Source organism: Cavia porcellus, unplaced genomic scaffold (assembly GCF_034190915.1).
Source record: "Cavia porcellus strain 051 isolate PalLab524CR breed Dunkin Hartley unplaced genomic scaffold, mCavPor4.1 scaffold_26, whole genome shotgun sequence".
NCBI lineage: Eukaryota > Metazoa > Chordata > Mammalia > Rodentia > Caviidae > Cavia > Cavia porcellus.
Window position 1 is genome coordinate 45,823,829 of NW_026947509.1, and position 19,489 is coordinate 45,843,317.

Consider the following 19,489-nt stretch of genomic DNA (forward strand, 5'->3'; position numbering starts at 1 on the left):
CTGCTGCACCTTATTATGCTTTGACATTACGGTGATGGCTTTTTTCCTGAACCTTGTAGACCAACCTGTGCCACCTTCAAACTGTTGTTCTTTGGCTTTTTCACCTTTCTGCACCTTTGTAGAACCGAAGAGAGCTGGGCCTTGCTGTGGATTAGGCTTCGGCTTCAGAGAATGTTGTGGATGGTTTGATCTGCTATTTAGACCACTAAAACCTTTTGCATATCAGCTATTATGTTTTCTAATCATGTATCAGTTCAGTGGCGTGGCACTTTTAGAATAATTTCCCTCAAGAACTTTTTTGCAGTCATACCTTGGCTAAATGGCATAAGAGGTCTAACTTCCCCCGTCTTGGCTTTCTATATGCCTTCCTCAATAAGCTTAATTGTTTCTAGCTTTTTTGGGGGGTTACTGGGGATTGAACTCACAACCTCAGGTTTGCCAAGCAGGCGCTTATACTGCTGAGCTAAACCCCCGGTCCCAAAATGTGATTTTCTTTTCTTTTTTTCTTTTTTTGGTACTGGGGATCAACTCACAACCTTGGGCTTGTCAGGCAGGTGCTTATACCCCTGAGCTAAATCTCCAGCTCCTCTAGCTTTTGATTTAAAGCGAAAGACTTGTGACTTTTCCTTTCACTAAACTCTGAGGTTGCTAGAATGTAAAAGCCACTGTAGAGTTGTTAACTGGCCTAATGTCAGTATTGTGTGTCTCGGGCCAGCGAAGGCAAAGGGGAGGAGAGAGAAGAGGGAATAGCCAGTTGGTGGAGCAGAAGAACATACACAATATTTATTGATTAAATTGACCTGTTACATGAGTGAGGTTCATGGCACCCCAAAAAACTGTAACAGTGACATCAAAGATAATTAATCACAAATCACTGTAACAGATGTAGTAATAATAACAAAGTCTGAAATACTGTGTTACCAAAATGTAACCCAGAGACATGAGATGAGCACACAAAACAAGAGGGTTGTGACAGACTTGCTCAGCACAGGCTTGCAACAAAACTTCAATCTGTCAAAATAAAAAAAAAATCTGTAAATCACAATAAAGTGAAGTGCACTAAAATAAGATATGCTTATAATTTCTCACCTTAAAAATCTTGACAATCTTTAGCATGGGTCTTCTATGCCTGCTCTCTCCTGTTCCATGTAAACATCTTACTCCAGTTTTGTGTCTTGTTTTTGGTTCCCTGTTCAGGTCAGTAAATAGGCACAGAAAGAGCCACTGAAGGATAGAGGGATGAGTAAAACTTTGTTCCTGGCCTTGATGTATATATATGTAATGGAGCAGACAATTACACAAATGGGCAAATAGCTTTTAACACAGAGGAAGGGTTCCACCTCTTTGTATGCTGCAAGCTCTGACATGGAAGGACAAATCAGGGCAAGCCCTAAGGCAAAGAAAGGGTGTGTCTTAAACTTTCTGGTTTCATCACTTATTATGGCTAATTCTAACAAGCATTCTTGGCTGCGGCAAGCTACTTAGGGAGTGTTTCATCTATAACCCTTTCATATCCTGTACCACATAGGCTGCAAGAGCATGAAATACTTATTTCATCCTAGACTAAAGATGCTATGTTAAGTTATACCAGTATTAAGTTCAGAAAATGGTTCAGTTCCAGCTTCCTGAAAAAAAATACAAGAAACTCTGACACACAATTACAAAATCATTCAACTGCCTCAGCTCAAAACCACAATAATAGGCAGTAACATTTATAGGGTATTAGACAGTAACATACTGGACAATAGCATTTGTGGGTTCTATTCATGAATCTACTCAGGATTACTGTACAGAAAGAGGAAAGGGATGAAAAGGATGGCCCATCCTGGAAAATCATAATCTATTTGTTGGAGGCTTTAAGAAACTATACTGTTAAAAGCCTGTGAACATAACAGATTTCAGCAAATTCAATTCCATTTCCCCATATATAACCCTTATTCATAGTTTAAGAATGTTCACATAATTGGCCTCTTAAAAGCATCTCATATCTGTTTAAACCAATGGATTAGAATAGAACAAAGATTTTTTTAAATCTACAAATGCAAAACTCTAATGGTATAGAACTTGCTGGTACAAGAGAGAACATATGAGTGCCCTCTTCTAGGTCCTGCTGGCGAGAAGATGTTTCCTGGAAGAGCCAACACTGTAGTGAGTGCAAGGCATGCAAAATCTTTGTCATTTTTGACAGTGATAGGGAAAGAAAAGCAAAACACACATGATAGAATATAACAGTTAACAGGATGACATTCCTCGCTAAGAAAAATCTGCACAGCAAATGGAGAATTGCAATCATGACATTTAATTGTTAAAGGGCTGTTCTCATTTGCTGCCTTAAAATGTGTACAGAGGAGATTTAATCCTAGTTTTTGAGGTCCCTTCATATAGCACTGTGACTGTAGCTAATGATAACGTGTAGTACACTTGAAAATTGCTACAAAAGTGAATCTTAAATGTTCTCACTACAAAAATATATGTTTGGCAAGGCAAATATTAATTAGCTTCATTTTTGCAATGTACACACATATAAAAACATCATGTTATACATTCTAAATATATAGTTTTCACTAGTCAGTCATAGCCCCATAAACCTGGGGTAGTACAGGAGGATTTTGAAAACAGATGCAATGTTTTTCAGCCTTATAATCAAAGGAAATAAACATGTCGTGAAACAACAATAAACATAAATTTATTCTCCCCTTCACCATCGCCCTTAGACACACGAACAAGAAAGTCTTATCTAAATTTTTGCAGAAAGGGAGAGTGAGGAGGGGATAAGTTTTGGTAGCAGAGGCTTTGAATACACAGAGCACCACCTGTTGTTCTATCTTTGATGCTACTGATGGAAATATGTGGTCATGAAAAAGATAAAACTTGAGAATCATTCAGTGAGTATTGGAGCTCACAAGCTGGATACTTGAACAAGGTTAGTTTTGTGAAATACAGGAGCTCTTACTCTATAAGTTAACCGAGTTATTAGGGTGACCTTTCACTCCACAGAGAGGGAGTGCTACTTCCAACATGGGCTGAGCCCTGGTGTCCTGAACCTGAATTTAGATCATGATGACTCCTACTAGGGAACCTGTCTGCTGTTTGGTCTCCCAAGGTTACCAAGATGATGTTCCTGACTGAATAAAAATCAACACTGAGAAAAGATGCATGTGAACTTCAGGATTAACACTGATAGATTCACTAACCATTTTTTTCTTTTTTATTCATACATTAAAGAGAAACATTGCTTACTCTTTTTTTTAATATAACATAAGATGGTTTATTTGGGGGAAAAGAGAAAAAACAGGATAGACAGCTACCATGGAGTAGCAGGGGAGATCAAAGATAAAAGTCCATGAGCTCTTACCCCTGGCTCCTTTTATTTATTTAGGACTAGGGTCTTCCCATCTCCCAGTGGGCACTTGTCGCTAGCTGATCTGCTCTCTTGACTGTCTTGGATCCTAACCTAGGCATGTCTGTATACACTCTTTCTGGCCATTTTCTGTCCTTTTGGTTCCTGCCTGTTCTTTTGTAATGAATGAGTGAAGGAGAGAGGGCTTATAGGAAGGCAGCTTAGACGTAATGATTAAGAAAAGATGACATATGTACATGTGTGTATCTGGTGCATAATATAATACATTGATGTTAAAGTGAGAACATACATCTGCACATGTGTAGGGGTGTGTGTGTGCGTGTGTGTCTCACATACTAAATATGAGTCCTTCAGTGGCTGTCTCTCATCTCCCTTGCATTCTGTATGTCACTCATTCTTAACAAGAAATATTCTTTGGTATGTCTGAAATACACACTATCGTAAATTGTGTTTTATTTCTATCACAGAAAGGCACTAGCTTTTAAGCCCTGTAAGACATAGCAGGCACATTTCACTTTCTTTGCTTTCTTTTAGGAAGCATTGTGCAGCCTGGGCACAAAGCCTGAAGGGAAAGGAGCAAGACCTAATGAGCTAAAGAATCCAGAGCGTCCTATCATCTTGTATTATTACAACTAATGCCTTGGACACTTGACTATGAACATTAATTTGAGAACAGCATAGTCAAAAATCTACTATTTGGATGGCTCAACAAAAAAGTAAGCTTGTTATCTTGCAAAGCTCAATATTTCCACCTTCTCAGAGTCACTAATGCTATTTTTCCAGGGCTTCTTGAAAAATAGCATTGTTTTCCACTGGTTCTTTCCAGGTGCTTTATTAAAGGACTATATTCCAAACAACTTAACTAAATCAGGGCAGGGAGTGCTGACCCCAAAATACTGTTGTTCTTTCTACATAATTTGTCACAAATGTAATTGTGGAGGAAGCAAAAAACATCGTATCAGTCAGGTGCTGATGATTCTAGCATGCATCACTGGGTGAGATACTCATCAATACCTTAGTTCACTGATGAGTTTGTATAGATAAAGGCGATGTTGGGAGGTGAAGCCAGGTCATGAGTGGGGGGACGCCTGGAAGGTTCTATTTTCTTCCTCCCTTGACCGCTCTATGCTTCCTGTCACCATGTCATGAAGGTACTTCGCCTCTGCCTTAGAGCCAACAGACTATGGGCTGAAACCTCTACAAACTGAGCCAAAATAAATTTTTCCTCCTTTAATTGTGGGTGTCAGGTAAGTCTCCATGACAAGAAAATAACTAGGACAGCCACTGTGAATTCTTTGAGTTGATTCTTTGGAATTGACCATTATACCTCTCTAAATGATATGACTTAATTGTGGCAATCTGATATTTCCATTTTAGGTAATACTGAATTTTCATTATGGTTATGTGGAACTAGTGTCTTCCCTCAATATGTATCCACCACATATATGAAGCTTACACTATGTGTAATTATTTTAGCAGGCTAATAATCAGTATAATCAGTATTTGCATTATTACAATCTCAAATTTCAGGCAGATTTGAGCCACATAATAAACTAGGATGTTATAATTTAGTTTTTCTGTGTTCTAACCAACATCTTGTTTTCCAAGAAATATCTTTTTTTTTTCTTTTTCCTGGAGTAGTCTTTCTACCTAAGTCATCTAAGCACATATGACTAATTCAAAACTGTCTGCTACTTGCTTAGATCTCATCTCAAAGCATTCATAAAAATCAAATTTTCTGGTTGGTTGGCTACTTGGATGGTGAGTTAGTTTTTCTCTTTCACGCTGAACACTTTCCTTAAATCTACACTGATCCCTTATTGTTCGGTCGTATTTAAGAATAAAGCAGAGGGAAGTTCTGTGTACATGAACAGGACTTGGCATCTGGAAGGCCTCACTGAGGGTAACTGGACAATGAGCAGATGTCTCCTTTGTAATAGGTCAGTCAGAGGTACTTCCCTTGCATTTTGAAAGGCAGAAAAAGAGTATATCCTCCTTTTATTTAGCAGTTTGTTAGCTGGATTTATAATTTAAATATTTAACTAGCTATTCTATAGGCTTCCTTTTGTACTCTTTTCTTGGGTTCTACAAATGAAAAAACAAGCATGGCCTCCAACTTCTTTACAAGCACATAGATATTGGGCTTTTCTACTATACTTCCCATCTTCTGAACATGTGATGAATTCTTTCAACTACTGTTCATGATCTTTTTTAGGAAAGGTTACTAAGGTTGTGTGGTAAGGTTTTATTGCCATTGTAGCAAATTACCACAAATGCAATGGCTTAAAATAACACAAATTATCTTAGAGTCCTGGAGGGTTGAAGTCAAAGATCCAGTTCAGTAGGTTAAAAGCAAGGTTTTGGCAGGGCTGAATTCTTACAGAAACTAGGAGAGAACCTGTTTCATTGTCATTTCAAGCTCCTAAAAGCTGTCTGCAGTCCTTGGCTCAGGACCTCATCCTCCACATACAAAGCCTGCCATAGAGCAAATCTGCATTTCTTGCTATTCTCTAACTCTTCTGCCTTCTTCTTTCTTTGTAAAGATCTTTGTGATTACACTGAGCCATCCCAGCAATCCAAGATAACTGCCCGACTGAAAACTCTTGATCATATCTGCAAAATTCCTTTTACCAGTTAAGAAAACATCTTCAGGGGTTCCAAGAAGTAGGACATGGATATTGCTATGGAAGTCATTGTTTTATCTGACATAAGGTTTATACTTTTCTTATTCCTTTACTGTGGAGTATCAAGAAGAATAGAGCAAAAATATATGTCTAATCACTTTCATCAGGGGCCCAAACAGTACCCTGGACAGTATATGTTGGTTCCAATCTCTGGGATTCTTCTCTCATGTGTTTCTGATACCTATAGAATAAGACTGTAGAAATGATAATAGAAGCAACCAAATCTCTCTAATACTTCTAGTCATCCAAGAGATTAGGACGGCTCCAGAAAAGTTTTCACAAATGCTGTTACTATTAGGAAAAGAAGCTGGCAGAATAAAAAGAAAATTAATAAAAACAGAAACAATGTGAGGGGAATATTGTTTTTTCAGGAAGGACCCATGAAGATTTTGAAGTGTGTCATTTTTAGTAATATGGGTGCTGCCTGTGGACCAGTAGACAAGGATCAGAGACGGAAACAGAAAGGCAAGATCATATACAGAAAGAAATTTAGAACTGGGAGTTCTAATCTGGACCCCTAGTTCACAAATTTATCTCTGATTTTGTGTAAGTAGGTATCTTGGTGAGGAAGATCCCTCACCAGTAGCTATAGTTACAAGGAGCTGAGGAAACTGAAACCCTCAATTTAAATTTGCACACAGGCATAAAAGATCTGGTGAGACATCTGTGCCACAGAGGCTGAGTGCCAACTGAATCTGATGCAGAAAGGGGCACTAATTGCGAACCGGCACACGACACTGGCACTGACACGTAACACAGCTAAAGGCTCACAAAAGAAAACCACCTTTTCCACTTTTAAAGTGGGCTAGCCTGGCCATAAGAAAACTCACCTGCGTGCATGGATATGGTTACAGATGTTCTATAGAAAAATCACCATTATGCTTTTAGAAGTGTGACTGGATTTTTCCAATGTGCCAATCACCATGCTGGGCATCAAAGATACGGCAATGAATAAGGCAGATGCAATCTCAGCCCTCACAGAGAGTGATGCCCGTGGGGCACTAGAAAACAATAAGTATGATGGATGTTATGATGGAAATAGGCACCTAACTCAAAGTACGATGTTGGTGTTATAGGAGGGTGGAAGAAAGTAATAGGGGTCTCACAGTGCTCAAATAGACAGCAGGAGCTCCCAGCACTTTGGGAGACTGAGACAGTAGGGCTCAGTGTTCAAGTCCAGCATGGGTAACTTAATGTCTTAACAAAATGCTCAAAATTTAAAAGAGGTTGAGGATCTCAGTGCAAAGGTCCTGAGGTCAATGCCCAGCACTGTGAGGGGCAGAGCTTGAAGCATAGGTAGAGGAAAGGGGACTGCACAAGCAGGCAGTGGGGCACAGAGATTTAGAATGCAGTCTCTGCAGCCAGACTGCCTGGTTTCACACCCTGACTGCCTCCTCCCAGCTCTAAGACAAGAGACACATTTCCTCTCTGGCTTTGGTTTACTCATCTGTAAAATGTTCTTAATAGGAGTATTTTCCTCAAAGAGTTATTACAAGAGTTAAATTAGTCCATACATTAAAAAGCATTTGACGACTGCCATACACACCAAACTCCAGCTACTTGGGAGTCTGAAAGAGAAGGATCCCAAGTTCAAGGTTGGCCTTGGTAACTTAATGATATTCTCTCTCCCAAAATTAAAAAAAAATTTTTTTTAAGGGCTATGTAGTGGTTGATACATTGTGACATCTTGAGGTCAGAAATTTAAGTGATTCAGCAGGGGACCAGGGTCCTAACATCCTCAGCTTGTGTAAGAGGAGGGCACAGGCATGGTGTGAGTGTTACACCCACCCCAGGGGAGCAGCCTGCATACAATAATACAATAAAAGGCCAGTGAGGATGGATTGATTGCTGGTTCAGAGAAGCTCCAGTCTGCCTTCAGCTTGGATGTTGTCTCCTGGCTTCTGGTGCAGACTGTTCAGCTTCTACCTGGGACTCTTCAACCTTCAACGTAGACTCTTCAGCCTTCATTGTAGATTCTTTGGCATTCTGTCACCGACCCATCAGATGCCTGATACAGACTTGCACGGGACACTGCAGTGAGCTCCAGCCCTTGGACTGGAATAGCCAGCCTCCAGCGTGCAGACACCCCCTGAACACTTCCTCATCCAACTCTGTGGCTGACCATTGTAAGCCAATCTCATTTCTTATATATTTGTGTATCTTGTGTTATATCTGTTTTTCTAGTAAATCCTGACTGTACAGGCTAGGAACATAGCTTGGGGGTGCATGGTGAAGTTTTTATTGGGTAGTAAAGAAAGGCCTCACAGAAATGAGGGCATTTGAGCAAAGGCCTAAAGAGGTGAAGAAGACATGGAAACATCTGAGAAGAACACTGGGAGCAGAGAGAAGGAACAGAGCAAAGTCCCTTAGGAAAGACTTTGCTCAAAGTGTCTGAGGAACAAGTAGGTCTCCTGACTGAACAAAGAATGGTAGGGGCATAACAACAGGAAGTTAGATTAGAGAGGTAGGGAGGCTTTACAGGGCTAACTGTAAGCCTCAGGTTTTACACTAAGATGGGGAGCTACTGGAAAACTTTGAACAGAGTCATCATATGATCTGCTTTATGTTTAAAAGGGATCATCCTGAACACTGTGTTGAAAAAGAAGGGAGGTTGAGTGGCTGATACAAAATCCCAGTCAAAAGGGACAGTGGCTTGGACCAAGGGGCTCTCAGTGGACATGGGGAGAATGGTCATATATTGTGAAGTGTAAACAAATGGATGTGTGAACAAATTGGTTGTGGGGTATTAAAAGTCACTGAGTTGGCCTTAGCAATTGAATGACAGAGTTAACGTTTTTGAGGGGAATGGGGAAATTTAGTTTTAGACGTGATAAAATGGAGACGTCTATTAAACATATAGGCAAAGATGCTGCAGTATTTGAATATGAGTCTGGATTGAAGATTGGAGAGCAGTGAACATATTTACATGTGAAAACTCAATGAGAGCACTAAGGTTTTTTTTTTTTTTTTTTTGTCTTTTTCCTTTTTATCGGTACCAGGGATCGAACCCACGACTGCCTGCTGCAAGGCAGGTGCTTATGCCGCTGAGCTAAATCCCCGGCCCCAATGAGAGCACTAAGGGAGAGTGGTAGAAACTGAAGAGAAGCAGCAGCACAGAGGCCTGGGGTTCTCCAACATGGAGCAGTCAGTACACGAAGGAGACGGAGAGCAGGAGAGGACCAAAAAGCCCAGGCACTAAGTGAATAATGTGTGTGGGAAGCAGGGAGTGCTGGACTCTGTCAAAAGCTGCTGCTAACTCAAGGGAGATGGAAGCTGAAAGAACTGGCTGCTGGATTCACTAAGAGTAGCTTCATTGTAATGCTGGACTTGAGCTAATCAGAATTGATTTAATAGAAAATAGAGCAAGGATTTGGAGGATCCATCCGCCCCGCAGGGGAAGATGTGCTGAGTGGACCTGATGCCTGAATCAGCTGGGCAAGGCAACACTCCCTTGACCAGTCAGAAAAACACTAACCATCCAGTCAAGACATACTGAGCAGTTACTAAGTGTCAGTTACAAAGGATACAAGTTCAACCAAACAAACTTCAGCTCCAGAGAATTCATAGATCAGTAAATACAAACAAATGAGTAACTCATGTGTTGAGAGGGACATTTTACACATAAGGGACAGAAATTAACTAACAGTTTAGAGGTGGGCTGTTTGGGGGAAAATGTATTTTAAGTACTGGAACATCCTAAGATGGTAAGGCAAATATGTGGCTGGTATATGGCAAGGGAAAGATACTATTGCAAGTTTAAGATACTATTGCAGCAATCTGGGCAAGAAACAAAGTACTGTGGACCCAATTCACTCACTTTGATGGTAAGTAATCAGTTTAGGGATATATTTTGAAGACATGATAAAGTTTTCAGATGGAATAGACGTGAGAGAAAAGAAGGCTCTAAGCATCAGGCAAGATTTCCAACCTTACCATTTAGGATGGGAAAGGATGCAGCTGTGAAACAAGAGGGGCCATCAGCTCTACTTTGGAAATACAGAATTTGAGATCAGTCAACATGCATAGCACCTCGGACCTTCTTGGAATTGTCTGCTTGTGTGGCTTCTGATCATCGCACCATTACCACTGGCCTGTCAACCTCAGGCAGCTGCCACCAATGTGCAGGCCACATATTTTATGTCTGTGTTAGGTACCCACACGAAATGCAGGTACTCTATGTGTGTGTCCAGGTATAGTGAGAGTAGCGTTACAGACAATACCTCTTCTGATTGATTGACTCCCAACCTGATTTAACTGCTTTCCCTGGGACTCTACTCCCCAATAAGCCAGTAGCAGAGATTTTGCCTTAGGTCCCGTTTCCTGAGAGAATACAAACTAGGACAATATTCAAGGGGACATGGGAGCAGGCAATTAAGTCTGGAGTTTGGGAGTATGAGTCGGGAAAACATAGTTTTGAGCAGTGCCATCACAGGCAGAGTATTTACAAAGATGATACTGGGGTAGAATACAACAGTAAGTAAAGAGAAACGCCTGAATTGGAAGATTTTAGTGCCTTTGAGAGCTGAAACATTTTGATTACTGCTATATCCCAAATTCTAGAAAAGTGCAAAGCACAGTTGGTGCTCAGATACCATCAGAACACATGAAGTAGGTCACCATAGCGTTGAAGTTAGGTAAGGAAAAAAATTGTCATAGAAGGCGATGAACGTCCTGTCCTAAGGCAGGTTTCATGGCCCTTGACCCATGAAAATTAGGTTCAACAGCAGAAGAGAGAAAAATAACAGGAAAAGGAAGTTGTGGTTAGAGAAAAGCTTGTGAATACCACTTTCTCCTTGAAGTCTTTCATAATCATCTCAGATCTCCCCCTTTCTGGGCCTCTTTCAAGATACATATCTAATGTGCCAAGCTATATTCTTATGTTCTCCTTTGCTTTGATATGGTTCTTTTCCACAGTACTGACCCTATCTTCCAATTGGGGAACTGAACAAAAAATGAGGGTGACTTCTAAGTCCCAGAGACAAAAACTGGCTGACTGGAAGTTTGAAATTTTTAGTTCATGTAGTTCATTTCTGTAGTTTATGGAAAGGCCAGAGGAGAACATAAGGAATTAGGATTTCAAATTTGTATTATACCCCAACTGCTTAGTAAATTTGCACCTGAGTGAATTGAGTAAATGAACAGTTAGGTGTTTGCAGAGGTCTCTAGATCAGAAACCAAGAACATATGATTTAATAACTGTTAAAGTTGCAGTGGTTTTACAGTATAACACAAGTAAATAGGTTAAGTGGACATACACTTACAAGGCACCTAGGACTACAAAAGTAACTCTGATGCAATGAGATAAGGCCTAAATGAAGGCCAGTGTGAACAGAAGGGAAGAGTTAACGTAAGAAAAATTTTAAATTAAAAAAAAAAAAAAAACCATCATCAGTGGATAACAGACTAAAGAGATGATTCTAAGACTTTAGTGTCATTTTATAGGCCAGGGTAAAAATGAGCAGAAAAATAATGGACTCAATTTTGAAAATGTTTTTGACCCTAAGGATGTCATACCAAGTAAAAACTAGTAATAGGTGACATCCTATAAACACTTAGCACATGCCAAATATTGCACGTTACATGTATGACTTCATTTAATCATCACAATAACACTATGAGCTAGGTGAGAATAGTTTATTATCTTTATTTTACAGATTGGAAAACCAGAGCACCAGAGTAAACAATTTGCCCCAGCTAGTAAACCGCAGAGCCAGTGCAAAGAACTGAGTTAGTGGTCCCTTCATTTGTATGTTGAAATTCTAACTGCTGACATGATGGTATGAGATGAAGTCTTTGGGAGCGAACTTGTCAGACTGAAGCCTTTATAAATGCGATCATTGCCCTTAAAAAGGAATCTTGTCAGAATCATGAGGTACAAGAAAACGGCCATCTTCAGTCCCGGTGAGGACCCTCAGCAGGTGTTGACTGCCTAATCGCAGGTGTTCAGACTCGAAAACCATGAGAAACACATTTGTTATTTAGAAGCTCCCAGACTATGGTACTTTATTATAGCCCCCCAAATTCACTGAAACTCATGGTTTGAACCCACAAAAGAAACTTTGCCTAGGATCACACAGAAATTCACTATTTATTCAATAAATATTTAACGAGTACCATTATACGGACACTGTGGTGTTGTTAGAGATGGGAGAAGAAAAGCAGGCAGTGAGTATGATAAATATGATGTGGTGCACAGACATTATATAGAGGCCTAACAAATAATTACAAGTATGACATATTTGCAGAGAGTATAGTTCCACAGGATTGGTGAGAGAATTCTACGGCTGGCCAATAGCATGAGTGAATGCCTTGAGATGAGAAGCTGTAGTGAAAAAGAGTAGAGAACTTGACAAAATAAAAATTAATTCACATAGCTAAAGTACAGAGTATTGCGGTGACAGCAAGGCTGAGAAAAGACAAATTCTGATAATGGCGGGCAGATAGTGTTCACCTAGCAAAGGGGAGCCATGGAAGGAATTTAAGAAGGGCAGCTGATTTCATCAGCTTTTTGTCTTTAAGATGACTTCCGCAGCTGTGTGGTATATAGTTTGGAATGAGACAAGAGGAGTTTTGGGAGAGGTGGATGATGGTCCTTGCAAGACTAAAAGAGGTAATAAAGGTAGCTTAGACCAGAGCGGGGATGAAAAACATGGCATAGGAACAGAGGTTAGAAATCCAATTTTTCAGAAGTAGAATAAATCTAGATGACGCTGGGCTGTACCGGTTTCTATTTCACACAAAGCAGATGGCCTGAGTATGCACTTACTGAGCAGAGGGATGACTCCTGGCATCCAAAAGAAAGTGTAGCAATGGCAGCAGGAAATCTGAATGTCAAGTTCAAGAGCAAGGCGTGAGTTACACATTGATAGAAAGTACTGAAGCTACTGAAAGAGGAAGCGATTACCTGGGCTAACCGTGCATGGTGGGACTCAAAGATCAGAGGTCAGCTAGCAGCCTCCAAGAGAGGCCTAGGACGGAGGAGGAAGACCTGGTTAGAGTAAACAGAGGTAAAAAAGAAAACGGAGACAGGAGCAGAGATGGGTATATTCGGAAGGAAGAGGGTGTGGTCACTAGTGTCAAACGCTAGAATAAAATCTTGTAAAATGAGGCCTGAAAATCACCAGGCAGACACGAGTTTGCCGCTAAAAATTCTGAGCTGCCTCAGGTGACTGGTGGTAGGAACAGCAGCTAAGGTAGTACATGGGAGAGGGTTGAGCAGCGGCTGGGAAAGAGCACCCATGGGTGAGAGGTGGAGATGTCAGCAAAGGATCTAGAGGGGTGTCTTCCTTCCGTTTGGAGCAATGAGAGACGTGACATTTTACAAAAGGGCGTGTGGTAAAACAAAAGCAGAAGGTAAGAGGATATTCTTCAGGCAAGTCCCTGAGAAAGTTGCAAAGAGTGGGACCTAGCAGAGACGCAAGAACAACATTTGGTAACAGAAGTCAGCAAGCGCGGAATCCGGAAGGGACAGAAAGAATTTTGAAACTGGAGAGCGCTGAGAGAGGAAGACGGGGTTCAAGGCAAATGAGAACGGGGACCTGAGAGCAGCTGCAGCAGCTCTGAGGCCAGGAAGTCGCCCCGTGGCCCAGGGCGGGGCGGGGAGCAGAGGGCCCAGCAAGCGCGAACCGCCGCTGCAGGCAGCAGGGGCTGAGGGATCGGCGACACGGGCGCCGCCCGCAGCAGGGCAAGCAGGCGAGGCGAGCGGGCACCACCGGTGCCACAGCCAGGCCGCAAGGGCGCCACTCGGGGGCCCTGGCCACCCGCGCGCCCTGCAGCGTCCGGCCCCCGGAAAGCACAGTCCCCGCCCGGGCCCACGATGCCAGGCCCCATGCCCAGAGCGGGTCGCAGGCCCCGGGCGTCGCCGAGCCCGCCGCGCCCCGCCCCCCGCAGCCGCCCGCCGGATCCCAGGCCACGCGCTCAGGCTCAGGGCCGCCGCCGCCTCCCGCCTCGGGTGCAGGCCGGCGCGGGGGTTTCCACCCAGCGACCCATACCCGGGAATTCCCCACCTGGCCACACACAAACCCCGCTTCCTCTATATTTCCGCCGCCGCCGCGCTTCAGGGAGCCAAGGCCCCCATCAGGTTTCAACCGCTCCTCCACCAGCGGGTCCCAAACCCATCTTCACCTTCCCTGCCACCACCGCGCCCGAAAGAGCGCGAAGGCTTTCGGCAAGTTCCGCCCGCAGTGTAGAGGCGGGGCTGCCCGAGCGCCGCCGGGCGGCACTCGGCTGTTTCCGTGCGCGGCCGCTGCGCACTCGGCACTGGGCGGCGCTGGCTGGCTCCCTGGCTGCGGCTCCTCAGTCGGCGGCGGCTGCTGCTGCCTGTGGCCCGGGCGGCTGGGAGAAGCGGAGTGTTGGTGAGTGACGCGGCGGAGGTGTAGTTTGACGCGGTGTGTTACGTGGGGGAGAGAATAAAACTCCAGCGAGATCCGGGCCGCGAACGAAAGCAGTGACGGAGGCGCTTGTACCACCGGTAAGAGGAACAGGAGGAGGAGGCAGGAGCCGGAGAGAGCCGGGGGGACGCAGGGGGGACGGGGAGGCGCCGGACGCCCGCGCGCGGGGCCTTCCCCCGGCAGGAGGGGCCGCGGCAAAGATGGAGCCTCCGCCCGAGCCCCACAACCCCGCCGCCGCTCGCAGCGAACAAAGGATAATGGCGGCGGCCTGGAGCCAGCGGCGGCCGGGCGGCAGCGACTCTGCCTGCAGCCAGCGGCGGCGCTCATGGCGGGGGGCGGCGGGCGGGGTGCGAGCCGCGGCCGGGGGTGTGTGCGGGCGGGCGGGCGGCCGCGTTCCCGCCGCGGAGCCGGAGCCGGAGCCGGAGCCGGAGCTGGAGCCAGGCGCGGAGCCGGAGCCGGAGCCGGAGCCGAGGCCGGGGCCCGAGCGAGCCGCCCCGGGGGAGGCCGCCCGCCCGGCTGCCTGCCCGCCTGCCTCGCCTTGGGCCGCCCGCCGCCCCGGCCCGTGGGGGGCGGAGGAGGAGGAGGAAGAAGGCGACGGCGGTGGAGGGCAGCGGAGGTGAAGGTGCTCGCGGCCCGCCTGCCCGACCCGCTCTCGTCCCCGCGCTCTTTGTGCAATAAAGTTGGAAATCCAAGGCGTCCTCGCGTGCTGTATTTTATTCGCGCCCCGGCTCCCCTCGCCCACACCGTTGGGGGAAAATGCTGTTTTCTTACCCTGCGCTGCTGGCTTGACGAGTGCGCGTGCTTTTTGAGGGAAATTTTTTACTCTTTTTTTCACAACCACTACCCCACTCCACCCCACCCGCCGCGCACGCTTTAAAAAAAAGTAGTCATGGAAATACATTCTTTTTGAGAAGAAGGAGGTGATAGGAATTTTTTTTTAAAAGTTTATAATAACTTTTTAAAGAAGCTGTTGGGATCGTATAAAAAGGAAGCTGGTGTTTGAAAACAGTTTCGGTTTTAACCCTTTTCAATAATCATCACTTGAGGTCTATCATTCTGAAACCCTTCGTTGATCCGAATTGCAGAGGTACTTTTCTTTTACATCACTTGTTTTTTTTTGCGGAAGGAGCCACCCTTGCCAAGCAAGGGCTTTGAGCAATCTGAAGCTGGACTCTACTACGCTCACCCTCTACCACACTTCCTGCATGTTTCTGTCTAAACTTCAGTGAGGGATTGATTTAATACTGATTCTAAAAATCTGCATTGAAAGTATCCATTATTTGCGCCGAATGCGGTTAGGTAACCTTAGTCTGAGGTTCACAACAATTTAGGCCAGAAGACTTTCTTCGACCGTTGGAAAAAAGGGGACTGCAAAAAAGAAAAAGAAAAGAAAGCCATTGATACATTAAAGGTTAAAAGACAGCTTAAAACAGCCTGCAGTATGACCTATTTAAATTTGTCAGACATTCTCCACGAGTCCGGAATTTCATTGCTAGCCTCGGCTTGCATCAGGCCTCCTTTCTGCAGATTTCATAGAAGATCCTTTGGGTTGCCGTCTCTTGAAATCTTATGCACTCACTGCTTATTTCCTGATTTAAAACTAAAGCCCTAAAGAGTTACGTTAGGTAATTTGAAAGCTTAACAAGACAGATAATTGTACGGTTATGTTTGATGCGAAGTGTCAGGTTAGGGATATTGATTGGTAAACATTGTCTGAAGATTTTTCTGTATCCAATTCACTTCCAAAACCTGCTTAGCTGCACGATAGCTTTTAAAAGACCACATTAGCTCCGCTCCTTGGCATTGCCAAGAAAATTAAGATACAATAAAGACAAGTTTTTGTAAGGATTGAGACAATGATTTTATTTCTAGGAACTAAAGTTATATACAGTACTGATGATAGTTACTGTTTTCCTTAAAAGATTTCCTGCCAGCCAGCGTTGCTTACCTAGTTTTTTTTTCTTTATAGACAATATACAATGACATTTTCTTTGTGAGATTTTAAATTTTCTGATGTGTTCTTCAGTCTTGTCCAAAAGACCTTTAAATCTGGTTTTAGTTTTGTAATTTGTGACTTAACAGTTTCAGGAAAGACTTTTCAAACTTACTGTTTGAACATTGGAGCTTGGTGCTAGTGCACTCTCCTAGGAACTGGTACAAATTACTGCTGAGTTTGTATCCTTTTTGGTGGAGAGGGGAACATATATTTAGAAAGCTAGTATTTGACAGATTTTACCTAAACTGTTGGAGTGCTTCTTTTGGAATTTAAAACTCTGATAATTACCTCTTTCGAATGAAAAAATTCTTTCATTTAAGAGCCTGAAGAAACTTAGAAACCTGATCCATATACTTCCTTTTTTTGCTTTAGGAAACTCAGTCTTAACTGGTTAGAACTGATGAGAGCTGTTTAGTGCAAATTTTGTTTTCTTACAGAAGGAACTTAATGTGTGTCTCACCCCAGGATAATCGAGGAGTTTTTAAATACAGTACAGTTACAGAAAACCAAATACATATTTTCCACTTCATTTAAACTTTTTTCTTTTTCATAGTAAAGAAAATTACTTGTAACTTAGTGCTTACCTTGTTTCACAGAAATTTGTAATTTCATAACTACCTTATCAGACATAAATAAACTTGTTTAGGACCGACCTGTGACAGTCTCACAAACAGAGTGGAGTATCTACTGATGATTTCATTATGTTCAGTAGAGCTCAAATCTGAATATAAGAACATAACATGTCAGGGAATGGAAAATGTAAGGTTTTTTTCTTAGCCATGTGTGAACTCATTTCTTCTGCAACATCACTTGAAACAACAGTTTATGGTTAATTCGAATATTTATGTAGCATGATGTGATAGAATGTAGTTAAAACAGCATCTGGTTTGGAATAATCTCAGGCCTGGGTTTGAATCTTGACATCACCACTTCCATGTGCCTGTCCTAAAGGAGTTTTGTGTCACAGGGAATTTCTGAATCTTCCTCAGCTAATTTCCTTATTTGTAAAATTAGAACAACTGTTCTGGGCGCTGTGAGATGAAGTACATTAAGGATTCAGCCAATCATAGCTGTTAAATTTTATTGGACCTTCAGCACGTTTCCTCTCCATACCTACCTTACTATATTTTAATACCCTGGGCTAGGATATTAAATTGCTGCAAATCCAAATCCACATGTACTACTGCCTTTGCCCTATCCTCAAAGGACTATTGGGAATACAGTAACTAATAAGGTAGAGAGGATTCAAAGTAAACAGAGGTCACCTTTGGTAAAGTAAAATAAAATTTTTGCATTTCAGTTTCATTTATGGAATAAATAACTCATGATTCATGATTCAGAACAAAATATAGCAGATACCCTGCTTGTTGTCTTCCTCATCACCCACATGTTGCCCAATTTTTGTCTTTTCAGAGATTTTCTATCAGTATGTATGAAAATCTGTGCATACCCTCCTTTATACAAATATTAACTGACAGTCCTGTGTCTTGCTCTCCCACAGTGCTTAGGGTTGGCAGTTGATTTGTGTAAGCACATGAAGAGTTTCATTTTTTATAAAATCATGAAACATTTCTTTATATCTACTGGGTCTGCTGACCAGTGGGTTGTTTCGTTATTGTATTTTTAGGTCATGGCATTGGGGATTGAACACCTGGCTGTCCTTCTCCCTTGTCCTCCCAGGGTGTCGTGGTTACCGACTGCCTCATTTAGCAGGCCTGGTTTGTTTTTAAACTAAGGGTATTTGCCTTTAGGCCTCTGTTTTCTTAAATTAAAAAAATTTACTTGAATTTAAAATAAATAGTGTGTGAAGTTGACATTTGAATTGATTTATTTCCACGGGGGGGGGTATGGACCAGTTTTTTTTAGTAAAATGTTCAAGATGTTACAGTATGCTAGTTAGGCAAGTATATCAGTTAGCTCACTGAGTGAAATTAATCTGAATTTTTCTTTCACTGAGTCCTGAACAACAGCTTCTTTCAATTATTTGACCAAAACTTTTTTTTCTAAAGTTTTCTTTCTCAGTAAAAAAGGACATTTCATATGGCCCTAGTAAAGTTGATATGGGATATTATTGTCCAGTAAGACTGACTAGCTTTCTCCCGGCATTTATTTTTTATACACACATTAGCTTCTCAATGATTTTTAATACTTATTGTAATTCTCAATTAGTTTTATATTTTGCATCCAAATTTTAAAAATAGGGCCAACAGTGTGGCTTAGTAATAGAGTACTAACATACATGAGGCCCTGGACTGGATCCCCATTGCTACAGATGGAAGAAAGTCTACATTTTAAAAGGGTGGTTTTGTTGTTTTGATGCAAGTCCTTGGTTGACCATTGGGACTGAAATGTACATTTTGACACAAGCATAAAACTACCTGTTTTTCCTTTGTGACTCTACAAAGCAGCATTAATCTGTGTCTTAAATGTACCTGCTATCAGTGTATTTATCTTAAAAATACATATGACCAGAGATACAGATCAGCAGCATCTGCAAGTTCCATTCCCAGTACCCCCACCATCTCTGTGTTTCCTAAATTAACTAAAAACTCAAAGTGAAAACTGTAATCCAGTAGCAGGGATGGACACATATCACTTGATTTTCCAAAAAGTCATCAAAGCTGACATTTTGTGCTTTATTTTTTATGTGTTCAAGTTGACTGTTACAGTGCTGTGACCATAATGCTGTTTTTTATGTGTTGACTGTTGTGCTACTGTTTCGAGGTTTTTCCTAGTAATTGATGCTGTTTTTACTTGGTAAGTGATGAAGATATTTACAAAGCATTTATCATCACAAATTTGGGATTGGAGTGGGGTAAAGGATTGAAATCTGTAAAGGTAGAAAGTTTTCCTTCTGGGATGCACTGAGTTAAGTGGAGCCTTAAACCATTTCTCACCCTGTGGGATCAGTGAGTTGCTTCTTAGGATGAAATTAGAGACTACTGAAAACAGCAGACTGATAATATGATTCTAACTGTTTATTGCTCTTCTGCTAATTTAATGTATATACTAGCTTAGTCATTACTGTGTAAGTCTAACACTGGTCAGCTTAGTGAAA

General features: G+C 42.4%; 1 protein-coding gene across 5 annotated transcripts in view; it reads left to right on the plus strand.

Moving 5' to 3' along the window:
- The first annotated feature begins 14,273 nt into the window (after positions 1-14,273).
- The window catches only part of Creb1 (cAMP responsive element binding protein 1), a 64,745-nt gene continuing 59,529 nt past the window's right edge, over positions 14,274-19,489 (plus strand). For 4 of the 5 annotated variants that reach the window (XR_010043503.1, XR_010043504.1, XM_063237361.1 and 1 more), the window contains exon 1: positions 14,337-14,515. The gene's annotated coding sequence lies outside the window, so the exon portion shown is untranslated. Of the gene's footprint in view, positions 14,516-19,489 lie in introns of all 5 variants that reach the window. The other variant, XM_063237362.1, reaches the window with a different exon arrangement.